Here is a 6,204-nt window from a genome sequence, read left to right on the forward strand (position 1 = left end):
CCCAGGTGTTTAAGGCTCCAAAATTAAGCTCTTCACCCAACAAATGAATGTCAAGAAGTCAGAGAATGTTCTCTATCACAATGGGATGGTCAGGTAAAATCTCTTGAAGGAGGTAGGACTCAGGTTGTGCCTTGAGAAGGAAGAGAGGACTGTCCAGGGGAAGGTGAGACCTGGAGCCTAAAGAGGCACAGTTCCGTCTCTGGTTGAAGCCCAAGGTTCTCTTAGGGCATGTTGAGAAGGGCGGCTGGGGAGTATGGTTGAGGTCGACTGCAAGGTCTTCTGTTTTCCATGGATAATGGGAAGCCATTGAAGATTTATCAGCCAGGGAGAGACTTGGCCTTTGGTAGCCATGTCTAAGGATCGCCCAGGGCACAGGGCAGAGAAAGTGAGAGGATGGATTAGAGGTTCAAGGCTTGGGCAGGGAGGACCAGAGAGGGCTATAGCCACAGTCCAGGTAAGAGGTGATGAGGACCAAGGAGGGCTGGAGAGGAGGGACTGGTTACTCCACCCACCACCCCTCTAACTAACCCCAAGCCCAAACCCGACCCTGTCCCAATCTAGACCCCACCCCTTCCTCATTACCACCTTTCCTAGTGATACCACCTTTAAAAGATGGGTCCAAGGACCAGCTGGGACTTCCCTCACACTCATGTCTGGCCTCTGCCCTCAAAAATCCCTCTGGGCAAACTATTTCATGACTAGTGTATGCGCAGACCTCCTTGTGGGCGAATCATATGTCCTGGTTGGTTACCATTCTGTCGCCAAAGGCATTTCTATAACCAAGAGGCAGAGCGCCCAGGCCAGCACTGAGCCAGCTTCTCTGCTTCCCCCAGCTGACTTGGAGAACAGGGCTGGGGGGCTGGGGGCAGCTGTAGCCTGAGCCCCAGCTGACAGCAGTCCTAGGAGGGGTGCGCTTTTGCAGTGAGCTCCTCGGCCTGCTCCCTGCAGTGAGGAACATAAGCGGGGAGATTCCTCTCACGGCCCAAAGGCCCGCAGGCTGCTGGGAAAACACCCCAGGGGCCTGGACTGGGAAGGGACGTGGGGGTCCCTCAGGTGGAATCCCAGAGCTAAGAGGTGGATGAGAGTTGGGGCTCTCTTTCATCAGGGAGGCAGAGCATGCTGGGACAGGACAGGAAGGAGACTCTCCAGTTTTGGAAGCAGGCAGTAGTGACCCTGCAGGTACACTGGGGGCACCTGGGGGGCAGGGAAGGGGGAGCTTTCCGGGTTCCACTCTCTGGTGCCATCTAAGTCTGTGGGTATGGTCTCAGGCCACACCTAGAAACATGCTCCCCCTTAGGGGTTCTGGAGGAGGTGGAAGGAGACCCTTTGCCGCTGGGTCCCCTAATCTTCCCAGTGACTCAGTATGGGGTGAGCCTTGCTCACCTTTCCCCTTGCCTGCGGGAGGAATCCTTCTGGCATTTGAGAGAAGGGGAAGTGTGTGGGCAGCCCTGGGATTTCTCGGTGACCATTCCCAGCTCCCCTCCCCGGGGCCCTGACTGCTCTGGCTGCTGGGAAGTGGCCCCTGGGAGGGGGGCTCACATGCATCAGAGGGAAGGCCCTTCATGTCTCAGTGACCTGGCTTTTTCCCAGAGTTCCACTGATGCCAGGAACTGCCACCTCTAGCCCCCTTTCTCCTGGGACAGCCGAGGGCTTAGCTTCAGTGCGTGTTCCCAGGCTTCTCAGGTTCTAGAGGTGGGAATGGACTTGAGGAAGAGAAGATCCTGAGGTCCTCAGGGGGTTAATTCAAGATCACAGTGCAGGGACGGGGAGGCTAACCAAAGTGTGTTTCATGTGATTATAAAGTTTGAACCAGAAAAACCTATTCCCCTGAAAGGCTGATAGGCTCCCTTTTATCAGAAAAGGAGAACTTGATCCCAACAGCATTACCTTGTGGACAAAGCTGCCAGGAAGTCATGTTCAGATGTAACAGCACCCTCCGCCCAGGGTTCTGGGGCTGCTCTCTTCTCCTCAAACCTAGGCTTGTATTTTTAAAACTCTACTTTAATGGCCTATTATATCCATCTTTGCCATTGTGAGTCAGCTCAAATCTTTTTAGAAACAGACAGGATAGAGTAAGTGAATGAATGAGTAAATGGATGAATGATAGCATTTACTGAGCATTCATGTGCCAGGCCCTGCTCCCAGCACTTTACAGTATCAAATGTATTCAAGCCCCAACAACCCTAGGGGAAGATGTATTAGCATCCTCACTGTTGCTGCCAGGGGACCAAAGCTCAGCAAGAAGAAAAGCTTAGCCCTTGTCAAGGTCATGGTCACACAGGTTGCCAGCCTCGAGCATCCTCCCCACTGGCTTCTTCTAGGAATAAGTGTGTGAGAAAAGCGCCACCCCCCCCCCCCAGCACCAAGGAAAAAGAGGAGTGTGAGGTGGTGGTGCTGGTGCTGGAGGGTCAGAACTGATGCTGGTGCCCGTGGGGAGTGGGGGTGACAGGGAGGGGGGTTCCGAGGAGTCCTCACCTGACTACTTGTAGCTCTCCTACAAGAGGGTTCCTTCAGGCACTAACTGAGGCAGCTGATGCAAGGGGCACGTCCTCGTCCTTGGCTTGCTTTTGGCCTCAGATAAGTTCCTTGCTCTCCTTTGGCCTTGCTCTGTTCATTGGAGCACCAGTCAGTGGGATTTGGGGGTTTGGAAGGCTCTGCTGCTGATAGAGCACAAAGCCGAGAGTGAGCTCTGAGGGTCAGGCAGCCTGGCCCCAGTGAGCCTCAGAGGACATGAGAAGTCAGGGTGAGAGGGCTCCAAGCTCTGGCAGGTCTTCGGTCTAGGAGAGGTGCACAGGCACAGTTCAACCCACCCATCTTCCCCAAGAACAGTTGAGGCTGAAACCAGCTGGGAAGAAACTCAGACATCATCTGATTGGACTTTCCATCTTTCTTTCTTTTTTTTTTTAATTTATGATAGTCACACAGGGAGAGAGAGAGAGGGGCAGAGACACAGGCAGAGGGAGAAGCAGGCTCCATGCACCGGGAGCCCGACGTGGGATTCGATCCCGGGTCTCCAGGATCTCGCCCTGGGCCAAAGGCAGGCGCTAAACCGCTGCGCCACCCAGGGATCCCCTGGACTTTCCATCTTATGGACAAGGAGACTGATGTTGGGAAGAGGAGAGAAGCCCTCTATCCTCTCCAATGCAAGGCTGGACCCCGGGAGCCTGCCTGCCTCTCTGCCTGCCCTTCTCACTGCCTACAGCTCTCCCTCTGTAGAGTCTCAGCCACCAGGTAAGAGAGAGATCCCAGAGCATCTGGCAGAGCCAGCAGGATCTCTAGCTGGTCCCCCGGGGCTTCATGTCATCCCCGACCATGAGTCAGAAAAGCTTCATTGTGATACCAACCCAGTGACCTACGACTTTTGGGGTCAAGCAATTGCTATGACTAATCCTCACACACAAGGTGCTGAGTCAGCTCTGGGAAAGCGGCAAAAGAGGCCTAGTCTCTTTGGAAGCCTCCCCAGGCCCCCAGCGGTGCTCCCTCAGCTCCATACCACCAGTATTCCTCATCCCCAAGCTTTCCCTTTGCTTGCAGCTGGTGGCATCTGGGAGACCATTTGATGGGAAACTCATAGTAGGATGGTAGCAGCGGTGCTGGGGAGGGGGGAACCCTACAGCAGAGAGAGGACAACCTGGTTCTTGCTCCTGCACTGCCCTCAGCTAACTGAGTGGCCATGAAGAAATCCTTTCCCCTCTCCGGTCTGTTTTCTGCTCTGTAAAATGAGAGGCTGGTGCTGGGTGTCTCTATGTTTCTCTGCACCCTGAGAGGATTATGAGGTGCTGCCTCTCCCATGAGGTACTTGCATCAGAGAGAAAAGAACTAAAAAGGGCAAGCCTTAGCCCAAACAGTTGAGGCTCCAGTGAGGAAACATCAGTCTCAGGAGGCCTGTTGGGGAGGCACTGGGTCCTCTGCCTGAGACGCAGCCTTTGCAGGCTCTCTGAGGAGGTCAGAGCCCGAACTGTGGCCCCACGTCGAAGTGAGGGCCAGGGCCTGGGGCAGGTTGCGCATATGGCGGGTCTCAGCTGTGGGATCAAGGATCTCATGCGCCCCTGTGGGCATCACGCCTACCCTTACTCTCCCACCCAGACACATCCTCAGGCACCCCCACCCCACCCCAGTTCATGCAGCCCTTGATTCCTGAGAGAAGCAAGTCTTCTCCTGGTCTCTCCTGACAGCTGTCCTCAGTCAAGTTATCCACCGGCCCCCACTAGACAGAGGGCACCCTCTCCAGTCACCCCACTAACCTACATGAGTCAGTGCCTAGGCCTTCTCTGGAGCCAGTTTCCTCAGAGAACATTGCTCAAAGCATTGACAAGATAATGGCATGCGACTGGAGAATGGGGTTCACCTTAGGAAACCCCTTCCCTGTGAGTCAGAATCTTGGGAGGATGAAGAAACCAAGGCTTGCAGAGGGTGAGGGGCTTCCTTCAGGTCACGGAAGGTAGGGTTGGGGCTTAAGCCAGAATCTCTGGGCAAACACCCAGCCTGTTGGCAAAAAAAAGCTTTCTAGTTTTGAGGTTGAAAGCACAGTGCAGGGGATGCCCCAGCCCGCTTCATCCGTACGTGGGGACCACACCATCCTCACAGGGTCTGATCTCATGGGCTGCTGTTGAGGAGCTCACAGGGTAAGGGACCCACATAAATGGTTGTCACCTATCATGACCACCACGGTAGACACGATCCTCAGACCCTCAGGGGCCAAGCCCAGGCCCTCATGAGAGGTGGTGATCTCCCCCCCCCCCCGCCCGCCCCAACAGCACCCAGGAAGCCGCCCTGCCTGGGCTCTGACGTTCGTCCTCTCCAGGAGCCCTCTCTGTTCTTGTGGTTCCGTGTTTGAAAATCTCCCTCTGTCTTCCCAGCCACCCTCTGACCAGAAAGGCTCAGCTCTCTGCCCCTCTACACAGGAGTGACTTTTGCTGAAAAGCAAACATCACTGGGGCACCCGGCCTCGTGGTTCCAGGCTGTGTGGTTTACCTCATGATGTCATCTTCCTTCCTCCAGATAAACCAGAAGAGACCTCACTGCTCCAAGAGTCGCTGGTCCTGGGGAAATGGTGCCTGTGCAGGCTCCTCATCTGAAGATTCAGGGAACAGCCAGGAGCTGTGGCCCCGCCAGGGAAGGCACCGCAGGCCTGGCCCAGGGGCGGGGGGCGCCTCGCGATGGCTGGCGGGGGTGCGGGGGTGGCCCTCCAGCAGGCCTTTGGTTAGTGTAGGCTTGGGCAGGGCCCTCCAAACGTAGGACTCAGGTGCTGGACCTCACAGGCCCCATGCGCCAGAGCACCCAACTCCAAGCCACTATCCACACAGGACAGGGGGACAAGAGCTGCCTGAGCCAGGGCAGACAGCGCCCCCTTCCTCAGATCAGGCCAAAGGCCCCTCCGCAATCTTGTTTGCTGCCAACCAGACAAGGGGTTGGGGTATGCGGTGCCAGGGCTGGGGGGTGGGCAAGGGACAGCTTCCGTCTGTGGAATACCCACCTGTCTCAGGCTCTGTGCTTTTTATAATCTCATTTAATGTTCCAACGAGTCTTTGAAGCAGGTAATACATAGAGTGTTCAGTTGATTGATGACAGACCCAAAGCTCAGAGAGGTTCGGGATCTGCCCGAGGCCTTGCTTAGCAATGGGTCTGGCACGCAGTTGGTGTTCAGGAATGTTTGCTACGTAGAAAGGAGCCAAGATGCTACCTTTTCTAGGAGAAGCAGATGTCTCTGCGATGCACAGGACAAGACCGTTTCCATTCCAAATGCGCTGGCACCCACAGAGGGGGCCCTCCTTGGGAGTCTGGGCGTCGGGCTGGGGCTGCAGATGGCCAGCGCAACACCGAACCATCCCGGTCCGGATCCATCACTGCTGGGGAATGGATCCAGTGGGGTCCCATTTCCTTCGACTTGATCCACATTCTTATGGGGCCTCCACTCTGTGCCAGTCATGCCCACTATGCAGGGCCCTCTGGGGAACACAGAGGCTGGCCAGAGGGGAGAGAAAACAGAGACAAAAAAAAAAAACAGGGTTTCCTATCCTCAGGGAACTTACCGTCTTCTCAGGTACAGTGACAGGAACAATGGCCACCGCCCCCACCTCCACAGTGGTGTTAGTCACTGTATCTGCCCCACGGTACATTCCTATGTCCCAAGCCCCGTACAAAGCATGTCTCATGTATGTCTCATTGAATGCCTGTGGAAAACAACCTGTTAAGTGGCCATTA

This window comes from Canis aureus, chromosome 12 (genome assembly GCF_053574225.1).
Source record: "Canis aureus isolate CA01 chromosome 12, VMU_Caureus_v.1.0, whole genome shotgun sequence".
NCBI lineage: Eukaryota > Metazoa > Chordata > Mammalia > Carnivora > Canidae > Canis > Canis aureus.